Genomic DNA, 18,605 nt, shown 5'->3' with positions numbered 1-18,605 from the left:
TGGGTCCTCCTTAAATTTGGAAAGGCACGTCTCCGCAACAGACAGGGGCTAGAAGGCAAGGCGATCAAGCTTTTGCTAACAAGTATTATGGTCCATTTCAAGTTACTCAAACGATTAATGAGGTGGCCTTTCGATTGGCTTTACCCAACCATTGGAAGATGTACAATGCTTTTCATATCATTTTATTAAAGCCATATGTTGGAACACCACCCTCTTGAACCACTTACAGAAGATCCACCGGAAGTAGATGAATTCGAGGAGGTGCTTCAACCAGAATAGATAGTTTTTCACCAAGAGCGCAAAATCAAAGGAGGAAAGCTAATCCAGAAGTACTTGGTTAATACAAGAACTATTCCCCTATAGATTCTAGGTGGATGGACGGGCATGACCTAAAAGAATATTCCAATCTACTCAACAATTACTTGGAAGCTTGTTAGTTGAGGACAACTCCTTAGAAGCCGGGGGAATGTAGTTGCCTCCTAATTTTTCGGGATTCTATCACTAATCTTTTTACATGAATGGACATGGGTGTACAACACCACATGCAGCCATGGCATGTCTTGACCATGCTTCTCTAGAGAGTGCCAGCTGCATCTTGGAGACCCTGGCCACAAACGTGCATGTGAAAGCGGCTACGGGCATTTGATGGATCTTGGAGAGCCAAATGCCATAGTCCGTAGGGATTTCAAGTACATGTGAATGGTATTAGCGCCCCTTGTGCTGTCTTGATTGGTAATTAAGAGGGAATAGAGTGGTTGCACCCTCGCCCCATTTTGATCGTAAAGCTCTTTGGACCTTGGTGCACTTTTGAAATATACGTATACACAACACCACCGTATATATATATAATTGTGTGTGTATGCGCGCGCATATACATACACACATATACACACACACACACACCCCTTTTTTTAAAGTAAAAAACCCATGTTCTATTACCAAGGAGCTATATACATGGGGAGGATGTACTTCATAGAGAAGTTGTCGAAGGAGAAAAGCTAGAAACATTAGACAAAGACCTCAAACTGTGAGGTATCAATAGCTTCCAGGTGTCGCAACAGTCATGTAGGGACTGGCAAAGATTGGCATGAAAGAAAGCATAAGCATTCAGAGAAGGCTGTTGAAACATAATATGGTTCCTAGCCTTCCAAATAGTCTAGAGTGCCCAATATCTCATCCAGATCATGAAAGTGTCAAATCCATCCATGCAAGATGGCAAAATGCCAAAAACCCAGAAGAGTTTTCCTCCTTTGAAGGATGGAAAACGTCCTTGGAGATTGCGAGTCGATGCTTGCAATAAAGTCCTGGACTCCATGCAATGCCAAAGAAGATGCGGAACAAACTTTGCATGTCGTCTACATCGACAACATCTATCTGCCTTCCGCTTGCATGGAGACTAAGATAATATTTTTAATCTTGAATTACAATCTTGTGTTTGCTTTGGTGGGGGGAACTGGACAAGGCAGCAATATAATCAAACTTTATGTATATTGCTGCCTTCATGCTTGACTCTTATCAAACTTCAGAATAAATCAAACTGATGCCTCCAGGGAGATCAAGGTAGTAAGAACCTGAGAACATCATGCAGACACTTTCAAGAGTCCATTGTGTCTTAGAAGTGCATCTATGGATGGTTCTCTTCCACGGAAATCCACAAACACCTGCATTTTCAATTTAGTCCACAAAATGCTTCATCAGCAAAGTACAAATTGAGCTAACCTATGATTATTCAAGACAAATTGAGCTAATTTACGGGACATGACAGAGAGGAATATAAATCATGCACAAGCTGCTTCCATTTTCCATTCCGAAGCAAGGTTAATAGCTCATGAATTACTGTTGTCACAACCCTATGTTGTCTACTTAGCAAATACAAGGACCAAATTTTGACACCATTTCTAATACGAGAGAGAGAGAGAGAGAGAGAGAGAGAGAGAGAAGAGACCTCCAGTGGCGGTCTGCCTCCACCCAAGGCAAGGACAGTCTCGCGGAACCTATTTCCAGTCTCTTTCACAGCCTATTATTATATAAACAAGTGAAAAAACAATTAGGCAAGACCTTTTTAGTTTTTTTTTTTTGGGGGGGGGGGGGGTGGGGTGGGGGAAAATGTGTGTTTGAGAGAGAGAGAGAGAGAGAGAGAGAGAGAGAGAGAAAGATTGTATTAACATCTCCAGAAGGCCAAAATGACCTATGAGACCCAAAACATAACATAAAGACCATGGCAGTCTTGACTGAAATATTCAACAAAACATCCTACTGAACAAACAGAGAGAGAGAGAGAGAGAGAGAGAGAGAACATAAGTAGGATATAAATGAATTCTACAAAGAATTAGCAAAATTTATTATAAATAATATTCCATTTTTCTCTTTGCAGTATCAATATAGCCCGCCTCCGCTCACGAGACAGGTCGTCAAAGTCATGCAAGAAATGAAGCAATGCTAAGGTAACAGTTCACCTGTTCATTATCTAAACCAACTTCCTCAAAAGCTGAAAATGCATCTGCCGATATAACTTCAGCCCACTGCAAAGAAAGAAAAAAAAATGTTATCCCTCGTGTATTATTTAAGAGCACTTTTTTTCAAATTGTTGAGATAAAATAAGCTTGCTGGAAAATTACCTTGTAGCTGTAGTAGCTGCAGAATAACCACCTGTTTCAAAGCAAAAGGTAAAACATTAAAGTAGAACCTTATATGATTTCCAAAAATCTCAAAAGGTCTTATGAATGTTGGCTTGTATTATCGCCATTTTGCTTTCGAGAAATCACCTGCAAAAATGTGTTCAAAGCTGCAAAGAAATCTGTCCTCTGGTAACGGTCGTATAACATGAGTCTTTTGTGCAACTCTTCTGTCCACATCAAAAATGGTCTCTTCGCCACCAGGTATGTACTTGGAATGTAGCTCCAGGTCAATGCTTGCAAAGTGTATCTGTGAAATAAGATTTATGAATGCAAGTCACTTTGATGACATTATCAAATAGAATAGAAATGTTAAGGGTTCTATATAGGCCTCCTGTAAGAGCAAACATGGAGCTTTATTTATTCATTAAATTACTTCTTTATTTATTTATTTATTTATTCTTATTTTCATTTTTATTTTTTTTTTGGGGGGTGTCATATTAAAGTCTTCAAAAGACCCAAAGGGTCAATGAGACCAAAAATAAGTACAATAGATCCATGACAATAGTGTCATGGAAATAACATTGAAAAAACAAGAGACTAGCTTACCTATGCTATAAGCATATGAGAGTGAAAGTGCAATCATAGTTGCATGTAACAGAAACAGATGATGTCTCTGCAACCAAAACCATGTGAAACTAGGAAACTAAAACGGCTAGGTAACGGCATGTCTTTAACATTATAACATTATATAGTAGATAAAAATAAAAATGATAAAAAAAAGTTGAAAGAAAAGGCAAAGAAACTTTCGTGGATCAACATTTGAAAGAGATAACAAGGAAAATTGGTGAAAATCAAGCTTAGCAGGGGAAAAGCATGGGGGAAATCCTAATAGGAAACAGAAACGCTGCATCCAAGTCTCAAGAAATGTAGTTTCTGCAACTTTGGCAAGGAAACAGCCGTTTTCTATTACTATGAATACAATACAAGGAAAATTGGTGAAAATCAAGCTTGGCAAGGGAAAAGCATGGGGGAAACCCTAATAGGAAACGAAAACGCTGCATCCAAGAAATGCAGTTTTTGCAACTTTGGCTAGGAAACAGCCGTTTTCTGTTACTATGAATACAATACAAGGTTGCATCCATACCTACGTACCTTATGATGAGGTACGTTTTAGTGTACGGTACAGATCCATATGTGGCAAACCCCCCCCCCCAAACTGGCCTTTGGCCCAAGATCCTCCCATGGTTACCAATTTTTCATCACCCGTAGGCGCTTATTTATCCACCTGTAGGCGATGCCACCAAGGAAGCACCAAGGTTTTGAAACCAAGACCTCTTGGTCCTAGGCAAACAACTTCACCACTTGGGCTATCACCTCATTGGCCATACGTGGCAGTTTTTTAAAAGGCCAAAAAAAAACCCTAGCCCGGCCACCGTCGCCGATTTTAGTCGTCTCCACATGTTGGGGACACCCAAGCATGTGAGGATACATGTACTTTCTTGTTTAACTTATGTGTGTTTTATCGCACGATACGCATATACTTTTGGTACTAACAACTTAGCAACGAGAGATGATGATGATGCGCTGCCAACATTGCGGCCACCACCATTGCATAGCAAGAGTATGATAACGAAGGAAACATGTTGACACATGGAGATCTTGAATCTTCATCTTCTTCATCATTTGATGGTGATGAAGTGGATTGGTCATTGAGTGCTCTGCCATGTGCAGTGATAGTGACACTAGTGACTAGAACTATTATTTCTTGGCTTCTCTAGATATTAAACTGTGTTTTAACTTTTAAATTTTAATTGATTGTTTATAGTATGTAACCCGTGGCATTTGAGTCATGGGTACTGAACGTTTGAGTAATTCCATTTCATGAAACCTATTTATGCTTTTGTTTACTGATAGCTCTCATTTTGCTAATTGTGTCATTGTTCAGAAATGAATTGTTTTTCAAATTTAAAGTTTGCAGTTTTCCATTTATTTTTTGTATATATATACACTATATAGTATATTTTTTTATGTTTTTACGTACCTTACGTATTTAACGTACCTCAAAATCTCAACCCATACCTAAATGCGTACCTTACGTACCTGATTCGTGCTGTACCTTACGTACCTTTCCACCTTGGCCATGTGCTGAAAGCCTATAGTCAGGTATAGATAGAAATCTCATCTAGAATGAAGGACAAGGTGGTAATCCCCTGCATCCATGGTTGTGCCTCTCGATGTCATCGTAGAATGTCGTGGATTTGTGGATGGGCACGATCTCGGATGGTAGGGGTGCTTGGCTCTCAAGAGACTATGCGCTCTCTTTACTGGCTCAAATGGTGTGAGGTGCTAGGGGGCCGCAGGCTCTCTGCTGATGTCCGTAGTGTCCAGCATGCTCCCTCTTGACTCTGCTGACGACAGCTAGTAGCCCCTGGATCCTGCTAATGGGCACCAAAGAAATCTGCGATGGAGGTCTGGAAGGTGTCCAGTGGATCCCATCTCTATATGTGTTGCCTCAGTAAAGTATCTAAGTGGCAGCAGAGCTCCAATAAATACATACCTAGGCATTTGTGGTCTTCATAGTGCATCACTTAAGAAAGAAAGCAAATGCATCTCGAAAGAGGCAGTGAAACCTACCACGTATCTCATAGTAAACTGGGTTACTGCACAAGTGATGCTCCTCAGTCTCAACCTCCCCAGTCATGTATAGTCTGCATATCATCGCTTCCCAAGTGGTTACCTGTGCTCTCCCAAACTCAATCTGAAGGCGGTGAGAGGATACCCTCAACTAGCCGATTGCAATCCTCATGGCATGTGACGTGTGTCTAGGGAGTCTCAACGAACTGTCCTCTGAAACTGATAAGAAATACTCTGTAAACCTGGTGTTGCATGGTGAGCTCACAGGACGATACCCATGTCTGCTCCGTATGGAGCTATGTCAGATCCAGTCTGATGATGCGGTTGATCTCTTGCTGAGAGAGATCCAAGAACGAGGAATCCTGGCTATACTCAAAATGCGGAGGCAATGCATATCAAACCATCTGACCACATGGTGAGTACCACGGTCTGCTTTGTCCCTCTCGTGTACACTGCATGGAGGACTCTAGTACTAACCATGAGAGATGGTCTCCATCTAGTGTGTACCCGCTTCCAGGACCAATGCGACTGCTCCAAACTCTATAAAAACAATCTCATGTGGGACCTATGGCTTACTTCTAATAATCCACGAGAGTAAGTCATGGTCTGAAAGAGATCTTCCAGGACCACTGCGACTGCTCCAAACTCTATAAAAACAATCTCATGTAGGACCAATGGCTTACTTCTAATCATCCACGAGAGAATCATCACCTGCAGTCCCTTTACACTCCTCCAATCCTCTGCTTTCAAATCTGGCCAGCAGGTGGACTAGAGTACCGAATAGCCAACATTTGGTGCAAGGTTCCTGGAAATGGGACAGGAAAATTTCTCTTTCTAGGAGGGCCAGGGCTGTCTATCCTCTTGCCAAGCAAGCCTGGGCAGCTGGTCTCATAGAAAAGATGAGGCCTCTTAAGGTCACTCCAAGGTAGACATAAGATGTGACAATCTCATGTACTAGGGTTTTTAGAGAGAGAAAGAAGAATGCGGTGGAATCACAAGCAGCACGCACAAACAAGAGTCCTAAACTATTGTCTCTATTACGTACAAGAAAGAAGTAATTCAACTGAATCTCTGGTACAATGGATATGGCTGAGTGAAAACGTCAACAACAGCCCTGCAACCTACTACTGTAGATTTCTGGCTAGCACTTCACCGATTAACGCTCTATGAAGTCCAACGTTGAGGAAAGCAGATGATTATGACGATTTGGCTACCCACGTATATATATGAATACAAATGCTGGCCAGTTTGTTTTACTGCTGTCAGCCACATCCACGACCTACCACGTCATCAGCAGGTGACATGTGGCAGTGCCACACCCTACACAGGTGCCACATGGCACATGCGCTTGCCCACGGGCGTGTACATGCTATCCTCTGTGTGCCACAGGTGAGGTGTGTCACATTCTCCCCCACTTGCGTTGCAGTTGTCCTCAGTTGCATAGTGTCCATATAAAGTGCCCTTCCATAAAAGGAAAAGATTCAAGCAAAGCCCATCCAAGGTAACTAAGATCCCAAACATTGCAAGATCACCTTACATCAAGTCCAAAGGCTCACATTCTATCCTCGCCACGTCAGCATGAAGCACAGTTATCTGCGGGACGCGTACCACACCATAGGCACGTAAAAAACGACACGAAGTGAAACGAGCACAGGACAAGACCGAAACTTTTTTTTTTCAAGATCATTTCCCACCAGCCGTATGAAATGGTACATATATTTTGTACCGTAAGGTGCGGTAAGCTTCAAGTTTGCTTCCTTAGGAGTGGTAGTAGGTTTGCATGAAACCATGTTGAATCTCTTCAAGATGTCCTAAGCATACTTTTGTTGTGCAAGAACAATCTTGTCACATCCCTAAAGACTTCAATTCCAAGAAAGTAGTGGAGTTCTCCAAGATCTTTCATCTCATACTCCTTCGCCAAAACCAAAAGTGTTTGTACTACTTTCAAAATTTCATTGTTGCTACCTTTGAGAATAAGATCATCAACATATACGATAGTGAGAGTGATATTATTACCTTCATGTTTATGTAAGAGTAGGATCTGCAACACTGTTCTTGAACCCTTGAGCTTTAAGAAACCCATTGATCTTGTTATACCATGTCCTTGGGGCTTGCTTCAACCCACACAATGAATTTTTCAGCCTCCATACTTTGCGTGGATAAGTGGCATGAACATAACCAAGGGGTTGCTTCATGTAAATCTCTTCCTACAAATCTCTAGAGAAATGCATTCTTGACATCCATTTGATGAGGCGGCCATCCATAGTGGGTTGCTAATGCCATGACCAATCTTATAGTTGTCATCTTTGAAACAAGGAAACATGTTTTATCATAGCCTTCTCCAAACTTTTGAGCAAATCCTTTAGCACATAGCTCGGCTTTATACCTATCAATAGAACCATCTGAATTCAACTTTACCCTGTAGATAGGTCAGACACAAAGGTGTCCCATACATACAGAGGAGCCCCTATGAACCGGTCGACATGTAGACTCAACCAATGCTGCCACCAAGTGACTACTTCACCAGAAAGGTGAAGTGCCGCCAGGTGGACTCGATCTTGTGGATCTGAAAGCTTAGCCAATGGAAAATATGCTACAAACTGATGAATGTTCAATGGATTGTAATACTGCAACATGGAGGAGGGGGGGTTAATTTTTTGAGAGAGGATAGCATTGTAAATACGGGGACACGTTGAAGCAGGCGAAAGTGTGGGTGAGCGGGGAGTGGTGTACAAAGGTGAGTGCATGTGCACGATGTGTGTGCGTGCACAGTGCAAAATGTGGGTGCACGTGTAGGCGCATGCCAGTGAAACTGTGGGTGTACGTGCGACATGATAGTCAATGTCACATGCACTTTGCACTGTAGTGCATGGTGACAAGCTGGCTCATCATCATTAGTACAACATTGTACAGTATTAGTTCCTTTTAGGATGATATTTGTCGTACGCCGTGACCCCATTGTAATCCTCAGTCCAGGATAAGTCAGGCACGAGCCACGTAGGTCATTCTCAACCTTAGCCAGCCAGTCAGTCAGTCCAGTCCAAGTCCCTTAACCCACTTGAAGAGATGCATTCATGCATGTAGAGTCAGTAGAAACCTTAGGGTTTGCATTAGAAAGTGCTCTCCATATTGCATATCATTCATCCATTGCATCCAAACCACGGCAAAACCCTCAAATATCATCTAGTATTTATTAGGATATTTATAAGGATTTATCTAGTATTTTTCCCACAATTTTCAGCATTTATACACCATTTATCAGTCGTGTAGCATTTATTATGCAATCGGCCAACATCTACTGCCAACCGACCAGCCTCAGGGTAGTATAAATAGGAGTGCTTTGCTCATTCATCTCATATCTCAGCAATCAACCCTCAAGCGCTTCAGCGTTTCAGTGTTCAGTCCATAGTCACTTCAGCAAGCTGCGTTTTGGAGAAGTGTGTCATCCTACAGCACTAGGAGCATCAACGCATGTGCATCAAGCCCTCCACCAGCAAAACGCAACAGTTTTCAGCATTCAGCCATCAGTAAACCTTGCGTTTTTTGCATACATATAGTTTTCAGCATTCATCTCTTCATCGTTTTGCTACAACCACATAGTGAAGGTAAAACTCAGCATTCATACTCATTTACAGCATTCATACATGCATTCATACATAGCCTACAACAATCCCAAACAGCCCCTATCTCAACCTCAGATTTGCAACCCTTCCTCATTCCATTGGGAAGAGTGCATGGGCTCGAGATTAGACATCATTGGTGTTTCTAGAGCCGTGTACAGTTCAGCCCGACTCTTGGTCTTCAGAGATCTTGCGTTTGGCTTATCGTCAGTCACACCATCAGTCTCTTCGAAGCAATAAAGCAAATACTATTCCGGTAACGAGATAGAGGGCCCTTCAGTGGGTAATTCGGGACCCCATACGGTGTACAGTTTCTCTACGGTGTATTGAAGGGCTAGATACTTACCTTCAGTTCTTTCTTTTCTTTTCCAGACAGTGTATCAGATGTCACATGGTTGTAACTTTGGTCTCATAGGTCACTTTGGCCTTTTGAAGACGTTAATATAACATTTCATTTCTCTCTCAAATCTCTTAAAGTTTAAAGTCTTAAAGTGGATTGCTAAACTCGCGAAACTCAGGATACAGAAGACGGTGTGAGCATTTGTGTGACAGGATCCTCAATTACAAATACTTCTGCTGCATGTTATAGTCAAGCTTTGGCATTGATTGCGTTATTAGTTAAAAGGCCTATTGTTCTGCACATTCACTCTTGTAAAACATCCATGCTTGATTGGAACACTCTAGAAATTAAAAATGATGTAAGATTGCTCAAAAGGTAACTTGATAGTGAAAATATGCAAAAAAAGGGATCCATGAATGACCCACTTGCATCCTATTGCTTTCTTGCCTTCTGGTAAGTCTGCAAGTTCCAAGTATCATTGCTCATGAGAGAATTATGTTCTTCATCCATTGCTAAAATCCATTCTTACTTTGTACATGCTTCTTCATATGTCTGAGACTCAATTATAGGATTTAACTTCATGGGAGAGTTAGCTTCATAAACCAATCCATGAGGCTTGTGTGTATTGCTGCAAACTTTGACGTGTAAGTCAACCTTTGAGGTGTGACCTTTACCCTTGTAGATCTGCTATGGTTGAGGTTTCATCTTCATGATGACTTCATGAGGGAATCTTCTTGGCTGGAAATTTTTGAGCCATTACTTTGAACTTCACCTATGTCTTCATGGTATGCGCTTGGGGCTGCTTTAAAGCACTTGTCATGCTCATCAAACACATCTCTTGATACACATAGCTCATGGGAATCACGATTATGCAGCATGTAACCTTTGGAATGTGAGTCATATCCAATGAATATACATCTTTAAGACTTTGCATCTAATTTCCTTCTCTTTTCATCTCGGGTGTGCATGTAAGGAATGCAATCAAATACTTTCAAATGAATATGTTTGGGTTTTCTACCTGAGTATGCTTGTTCTGGAGTGAGATTGGTAAGTGCTTAGGTAGGACTTACGAAACTCATGTGTTGACTACTTCAGCCCGATAGTGGTTCGGAAGATTTTCTTCATTTAACATGACTCTGGCATGCTCAGCAATCACCCTGTTCTTCCTCTCTGCTACTCCATTTTGTTGATGGTTGTAGAACCATGTGTACTCCCTCCTTATGCCTTGCTGCTTGCAAAAGTCTTCAAATTCTTTAGACATATATTCCCCCCCTTTATCTGACCTCAAGGTTTTGATGTAGCTTCCACATTCTTCTCTACCATAGCTTTGAACTGCTGAAAATAGAGGAAAGCATCAGACTTTTGCTTTAGGAAATAGACCCATACCCTCCTGGATATATCATCCACAAATGTCATGAAGTAGTATAGATGTTGTTTGGCTTGGATCCAACAGGTCTGTACGTACAATCTTCAACGTTTTCCTTGCTCTGTAAGTGCTTCTGTTGATCATGGTTCTTTGTTGCTTTGCAAACATGCAAGATGGACATGTGCTTTTCTTCTCGTTGAACTGTAGCATGGGCAGCTCCTCCACAAGACCACCTCTTTTCAAATGCATGATGCTTTTATGGTTTACATGACCTAATCTCTTATGCCAAAGAGTAAGTGAGCTTGATGGGGTGTGAGATGAGAAGTGAGCATGGTGAGAATCATCTAATTTCAGCTTGAAAAGCCTTTCTCCATATGCAACAACTTTCCTATTGTCATCCTCAACAAGGCATACTTTCAAATTGAATCTTACATCATAACCTTTCTCAACTATTTGACCAACTGAAATCAGATTTTGGTTATACCTGGAACAAGAAAGACACATTAAATCTATTACCCAACCTAATGATGTTTGTATTGGGATGGTACCTTGTCCTTGAATTGTATGATGGGTGTCATCTCCTGTAACCACTGATGCATCCTTTGAGATGAGTTGAACTGAATTGAACCATTCAACACAATGAGTCATGTGGATAGAAGTTCCCGAGTCAACATACCAATCATCTTCTACAATTTGTTGTAGATGTGCCATGCATGTGGAGAGAAAAACATGCTGTTGGAATTGATCTAACCTTGAGGCTCCATAGTTTGATTGTTGGCTGGTCCATTTGTCATATGGGGTCTTCAATTTGCTGCTAGCTTCTTCCTGCATTCTCTTTCCCAGTGGCCTCGAATGCCATAGTAGTTGCATACTCCTGGTCTTCTTTGTCCATAGCTTCTTCCTCTTCATCCTCTATAGTTTCCTCTTCCTCTTTGACATTGTGGTTGCCATGAGTTTGTTGCTTCAGTTGGTGAGTTTGAATCTTCATGTGGACCTCTTGGGTTGTAATTGTGGTATTGTTTCTTCCACTTCTGCCTCTGAAGTTGGATCTTCCTCTTCATCTGTAGACTATAAGTTCTAATTCTTGTTTGCTGGAGTTGCATGCATCTTCCAATGACCTTTCTTCTTCTTGAAGTAGAAGGGATGTACGGTCTTCAAGTGAAGGTAATTTTTCCCTCACAGCAATAGAGGTAACAAAGTGCTTGTACTCCTTCACTCCCTTGAGAATTGCTTGTGTAATCTCTTCATCTTTGACTTTTTCACCCATTGATATAAGCTCATCTTCGATGTTCCTGTGCTTGAGTAGATAATCATGTACACTTTCAAGCTATCTCTCTCTCTGTCTTCTCTATCTTCTGTATGTGTTTTACATCAAGCATGTTCCACGATGGTGTTTAGGGTTGAAAGAAGACTTCCAGAGCTTCCGCATGTAACAAACATAGACATGGCCTCTATGCTTGCTTTGAGACCCTAAAGTAAATCTACAAGCTATGCGAGATCCATAACAAGTCGCCAAAAACCAAGGATAAAGAATGATGGCGAGACCCGCTTCCGCCCCTCCCGACCCATGTTCCCCTTTCCCCCTCTCCCTCCCCTACGCTGCTCTACAGCACCGCCCCCTGCCTTCCTCGCGGCTGCGCCCCCCCCCTCCCTCCCTCCCTCTCTCCGTCGTCCCCCGTTCCCCCATTTTTTCCTCTCCCGCCAGCACCCTCCCCCTCCCTTCCCTCGCAGCGCCCATGTTCTGCCCCAATCCCTCCCCTTCTCCCTTTCTCAGCTTGCGCACCCCCCCCCCATTTTTTTCTATTTTCTTCTCTCGCTGCCTCCCCCGCCCCCCCTCCATGCCGTTTTTTTTTCTCTCCCCACCCCCCCCCCCTTGCCGAGTTTCCCCTTCCTTCTCGGTAGCCTCTCCTCCATCGTCCGTCTTCAGGCAATCTTCTCAGTTCAAGGGGCTTTCTCCTATTGGCAAGTCTCGGCTTTCTCTGGTCTTCACCCTCAGGAGGACTCCATGGCAGCCGCTCCATCAACCCCGACCAAGACTGTCGTTACTTGCTTATCATTTTCTGAAGTGAACCTTCATCAGCTTCTCGCTACGACTGTTGCATCATTAGAGGCATCCACTTTGGTATGCAAGATTGTCAGTAGCCACCCAACACGCGGACAACTCAGAGATCGTTTGCACGTGGGCCTGCAAAGATCATAGGCATTCATCCTCTACGGCGTGGCTACTATCAAGTGGAGTTCAACTCGCCAACGGCATCAGATCGAGTCATGTAGATGAGTGCCGTTGCACTGCGTACGGCCCAAGCCTTCTTTGCACGGTAGCAGCATGGCTTCAACCTCGTGTCCAACCTTCTGGCTAGCATATCGGGCTTCCCAGTGACAATCTGCTTCCCAGGCCTTAGGAAGAAATACCTTCCTCTTCTCCCGGTGATCGGTGGAGCCCTAGGGCGAGTGATGGAATCCCCCCCCCCCACACACTACTGCCTCGTTGCTCGCAAGGGCACCCGAGATTCCATCCTTCGCATTTGTATTGCCTCCTTGAAGACAGTGCCTCATGTCATATCTATCCCATGTCTTCGGGGTGACCCCATCATTCAGCGAGTGGAGTACTCAGGCCTTCCCGGCCAGTGTTTCATTTGTAGGAAGATGGGCCACCTTTCTAGAGCTTGCCCTCAGCGCCAGTCCAGGAGACCGCCGCCAGTGGTCCCCCCCCCTCCCTTCAGTTTCTCATCAGGGGGTAGAGAGAGAGGCAAGCTCTCAAGCAGCGGAGCACCAGGATCCAGCAATGGATGACCCTACTGCCGGAGAGTGGTGGACGGTTGGCCCGCGCCCGGAACGCCAGCCGACTACTAGAGCTGAACGTTGCTGCCATGCGTGCAAGGCTGGCAAAGTACAGGAGGATTCGGTTCTATCAGAGAACCGTTTCCAACATTGATCACAGCATGATATTGGAATATTTGTCCTTGACCTAGTCGACAGCACGTCGACCAATCCAAAGAGGGTTTACAACCCTATAGAAAGGGCACACTTGCTCATGTTTATACCATTCAGTTCTTTAGGAGCTGAGTCAGAGATTTAAATTTAGATCTAGGTGTCTTACCGCCTTTTGAGGGAAACCAATTCGCTAGCCAAGATGTACTTTTTTGTACTATAGAATATATTGAATACTCAGCTATCTCGCTCTCTCTCTTCCCTATCTTCTGTATGCGTTTTGAATCAAGTATGTTGCAGGATGGTGTTTAGGGCTGAAACAAGACTCCCAGAGCTTCTGCATGTAACAAACATAGACATGGCCTCTATGCTTGCTTTGAGACCCTAAAGTAAATCTACAAGCTATGCGAGATCCATAACAAGTCACACAAAACCAAGGATAAAGAATGATGGCGAGGGAGCTAACACAGTAGCGCAATCTGCTCCCTCCCCCCCCTTCTGCGCTTTCTGCGTGTGACTCCCCTGCCCCACCCCCCCCCCACACACTCGCTTTTGCCCCTCCCAACCCCCATTCCCCTTTCCGCCTCTCCTTCCCCTACGCGGCTCACCACCACCTGCCTTCCTCGCGGCTACGCCACCCCCCCTGCATTCATCAGTGGTGAGGCCCCCCCCTCCTCCTCCCGTCCCCTTCCTTCTTAGTAGCCTCTCCTCTGTTTCATCTCCTCTATTCGTCCTCAAGCAGTCTTCTTGGTTCAAGGGGCTTTCTCCTATCGGCAAGTCTCGGCTTTTTCTGGTCTTCACCCTCAAGAGGACTCCATGGCAGCCGCTCCGTCAACCCTGATCGAGACCGCCGTTACCTACTTATCACTTTTTGAAGCGAACCTTCAACTTCTCGCTACGATTGTTGCATCATTAGAGGCATCCACTCTGGTATGCAAGATTGTCGGTAACCGCCCAACGCAAGGTCACCGCAAAATGTTTCACTATCGAAATGAAACGATGCTGAAACGATTTATTTTTGAATAAAACATTTCAACACCAGGTAGGTGGACGATGAAACGTTGGACTGAAACGATCGTATACATGAAATGTGAAGGTACAAGCCAATAGTTATAAGATGATATTAGCATATTTATCATCGATAAACAAAGAAGACATACAAAAGAGAAGAGAAAAGAACAAATAGGATGAAAGAAGGAAAGAGAAAGAATTATAAAAGCTAAAAAGCACACAAAATCACAACCTTTTTCCCCACATGAAACAATATGGTTTCAATGTGCACATAAAACGTTTCAACACTGAGACGTGAAATGAGTTTCAAAGCCACCGAAACGAGTTTCATGGTGACCCTGGCGCCCCACGCGCGAACAACTCAGATTTGTTTTGCAGGCGAGCCTCATCGGTGGGCCTACAAAGATCATAGACATTCATCCTTTGGAGAGTGGCTACTATCAGGTGGAGTTCGACTCGCCAGCAGCGTCAGACTGAGTCATGCAGATGAGCCCCGTTGCACTGCGTACGGCCCAGGCCTTCTTTGCACGGTGGCAACATGGCTTCGACCCCGTGTCCGACCCTCTGGCTAGCGTATCGGGCTTCCCTATGAGTCTGCTTCCCATGCCTTAGGAGGGATACCTTCCTCTTCTCCCGATGATTGGTGGAGCCCTAAGGAGAGTGATGGAATCCCCCCCCCCCCCGCTCCCTCATCTCTCGTACAGGCGGCCGGGATTCCATCCCTTTCCATTTGTATTGGCTCGCCGGAGAGTCAAACCATGCCGCATGTCATATCTATCCCATGTCTTCGGGGCGACCCCATCATTCAGCGAGTGTACTCCAGCCTTTCAGGCCAGTGTTTTATTTGCAAGAAGATGGGCCACCTCACTAGAGCTTGCCCTCGGTGCCACTCCAAGAGACCGCCGCTAGTGGTCCCCCCCCCCCCCCAAAAATTTAGGGGGCAAAGAGAGAGGCAGGCTCTCAAGCAACGGAGCACCAAGATCCGGCCGTAGACGACCCTACTACCGGAGAGTGGCAGACGGTTGGCCCGCGCCCAAGCCACCAACAGCCGACTACCAAAGCTAAGCATCGCCGCCGCGCACGCCAGGCTACAAGAGGATTTGGTTCCATTAGAGAACCATTTCGAGCATTTATCACAACACCCACCCATCGGTGATGGGTCCCCTCCAGCCACGGAGAAGGTCCCTCCAGCCCTTCCGATTTGGCGGCCGCTTCCCTGTCGAGATTCCTCTCTCAAGAAGGGCCTGAGGGACTGTGCTCCACAAGATGGCTCTACCTACGGGGTTCAGAGCATAAACATTGAGGAAGCCCACGCAATCCTCTCCAACCATAATGGTAACCCAATGTGCTCGCCCATAGACTGACACCTGAGCCTGTCACTGTCGGCAAGAGCTGCTCACTCACACAAATACAAACTCCTCCCTACGTCCCCAACGGGCCGAAAGAGGGAGACCGAAAAGTCTCTCTCCTGCCTGGTAAAATCTTTCCGCAGCGGCGGGTACACGCCTCAGAAAGGTGGTGCTCCTAGAGAAAAAGAATGTCGATGGATCTCCCAATTGTAGCTCTGTGAAGCTCTTCTCCCTCGCCTTTGAAAGCACAGGCCCCCCTAAATCCAAAATGTTCCATGAGGCTATCTGCATATCAATCTTTGTGGGAGGCGGAACTCTTGGAACTACCCTCCACTCGAAGAGTCTTGGGCATGGATTTAGATGGGGATGTCAGAATATGCAGCGGAGATGAAGACAAGATCTGAAAACACTAGAGCAAGTTCACAGCAGAAAAACGCAAAGAAGAGAGAGAGAGAGAGAGAGAGAGAGAGAGAGAGAGAGAGAGAGAGAGAAGCATATAACTCTATACACATGAAAATCTTGGATAACAAGATACAATGTGTGGGGTGGCAAGTTGCCATTTCATATGGCCCCAAGAAGCCAATCGGCCTGCTAAAAAGCAGCCAACAGCCATATGTACAGCCCACGACCTGCTCCTCCAGTCGGCCAGTAACTCCCAGTCGGCTAGCAACAGATCAAGTCGGCCAGCACACAAGGAAAAGTTGGGGGCAGCACGTTCAGTCGGCTAGCATCTGGACCAGCCAAAAGGCACAGGACAGCCTCCCACACCAAGGAAAAATAGGGAAAAATATGGAGAGTGGGGAAAAATGAGAAAACACCTAAATCGGGCGGGCACACCCACAACAGAGGCCCTGGTGTAAATATACAGACAGGAGATGACTACTAACACCCCCTCTCAGCTCCTGGATGTGGAACCAACCCCAGTGAGCAGGAGTGCCGCCGGAGCATAGCCTGAGATAAAGACTTCGTGAAGAGGTCCACCGCACTGTCCTCCTTCGAACAGAACTCTAGCAAGATGTCATCAGCAACAATCTTTTCACGAACAAAATGCCTCTTGATGACCGCGGGTTCCACCAGTGGAAACCCAATCTCGCCAAGTAACCTCTGCAACCTCACCACCTCATAAGCAGCACCACAAGCAGCCCAGTAATCTGCCTCTTTCTCGATGACAAGGCAATAGTTGGCTGCCTCTTACTGCTCCATGAAACCGCTCCTGAGCCAAGGGAAAAACTGTAGCCTGATGTCAAGGTCGTCATGTCTGGCTCTCCTCCCCAATCTGAGTCACTCCATCCTTGGAGTCTAACTCCATCCATCAATCCCCCTCCTGTGTAAAAGAGTCAAAGATCCTTCGCATGCTGCAGAACCACAAGATACGCAATCCTGCCTCCCAAAGACTCTTCTGCAAACATGAGCTCAACAGCCTCATCAGGAAGCTCCCGTCCAATCTGGTATGCATCAACCAAGACAATGAACCATTTTGCTTCCGAGTCAAGGAGGCATCATACTGCTCACAAGGATCAACAACTGTTACTGTGGGATGCCAAGTCCTGGAAACCTGCTGAAGACCACTCAAGACCTTTGAAAACCTGTAAACCACCCCCTCTGAATCCGGAACCACAAAGCCCGGAGAATGTGCAACATCCACCTCCTCCTGCAAGTAATCAACTGCCACCTGCCTGGCCTTCCAATAGGTCCCCGTGGAAAGAGCTTCCTCAACTACAAGGGTTTCTCTGTCCCGAATGCTATGAGACAACAGAGCATAGGTTACCTGTAAAGTTTCCTCTGACTAACGAACACAAGAACTACCAACATCTGTACTGGAAAGTTCTTGCCAACGCTGCCATCAACTGGCAAGCCATCCACCATCTGGTGTGGGAAAGCCTGCACCTGCAGCGTATCCACACTTAAGTGGCCATTACGAGACTGCCACTCTTCACAAAACTGAGGACCTGGGAGAGAGAGTGCTGAAAGTTTGTAAACTCCATTCTCCACTCCGCCTTTCCAAACTACCTGGCCTACTGCTTTGTCCCGTAGAGCAACAAAATGCTTGTCAAACTCCACCCGTAATGCCAGTCTTGCAAACCTAATGCACTGACAACAGATGAAAACCAAGTGATGGAACATACAGCACTTGGGAGGAATGCTTCCCTCCTCTACCATCGGAAACTATCTCCAACCTACTCTCACTGTGAACTAGGATAGTGGATGTATCCCCAATAAGGATGTGACCAGAATAGATGCAGAGATCCTGTAAAGCCATGCAGGAAGGAGTCATGTACCTGGAAGCACCACTGTCTAGAATCCACTATCCATAGCGGAGAGTCCTCCAACCTCCTCCCTACACCAAGAAGATGAAACACCGGTGTCCATAACCTCTAAGTGCACAAAAGCTATCTTCACGGTTGCTGCTGAGGATTCTGCACCCTTCTCAGTGCTCCGCTTAGGACACTGCCTCCAATAGTGGCCTTTCTCGCTACAATCATTACAGGTCCTCTCTGCCTTCAGTTTCTCTCGGTTTGAGTCGAGCTTCTTCTCAAAAGACTTCTCCGATGAAGCCTTCCCTTTGCCCTTGTTATTACGGCCTTTCGACCGTTGGCCAGTTAAGGCCTCAGAACCTCCGCCCTGTGGAGGGTTCGTGAATCTTTCCTCCTGGTCCAAGACCATGGGCACAAGCTCCTCCCATGTGATGGTGCTGAGCTTGCCACTCGTAATCAGTGAAGAGTAAAAGGCTGAGTA

General features: G+C 45.1%; 1 pseudogene across 1 annotated transcript in view; it reads right to left on the bottom strand.

Moving 5' to 3' along the window:
- Window positions 1-922: 922 nt before the first annotated feature.
- LOC147640407 (organellar oligopeptidase A, chloroplastic/mitochondrial-like) overlaps window positions 923-18,605 on the bottom strand; it is a 44,268-nt pseudogene continuing 26,585 nt past the window's right edge. Inside the window, exons 13-17 of the transcript XR_015262996.1 lie at window positions 2,766-2,925; window positions 2,619-2,664; window positions 2,457-2,522; window positions 1,946-2,017; window positions 923-1,661 (exon numbers count right to left, since the gene is read on the bottom strand). The product of XR_015262996.1 is annotated as an organellar oligopeptidase A, chloroplastic/mitochondrial-like (transcript). The remainder of the gene's footprint in view (window positions 1,662-1,945; window positions 2,018-2,456; window positions 2,523-2,618; window positions 2,665-2,765; window positions 2,926-18,605) is intronic.

The sequence above is a fragment of the Cibotium barometz genome, chromosome 3 (genome assembly GCF_041138505.1).
Source record: "Cibotium barometz isolate CiBa-2024 chromosome 3, ASM4113850v1, whole genome shotgun sequence".
Lineage (NCBI taxonomy): Eukaryota > Viridiplantae > Streptophyta > Polypodiopsida > Cyatheales > Cibotiaceae > Cibotium > Cibotium barometz.
The sequence above is the reverse complement of the archived record's forward strand: the minus strand, read 5'-3'. Positions and strand labels throughout refer to the sequence as shown.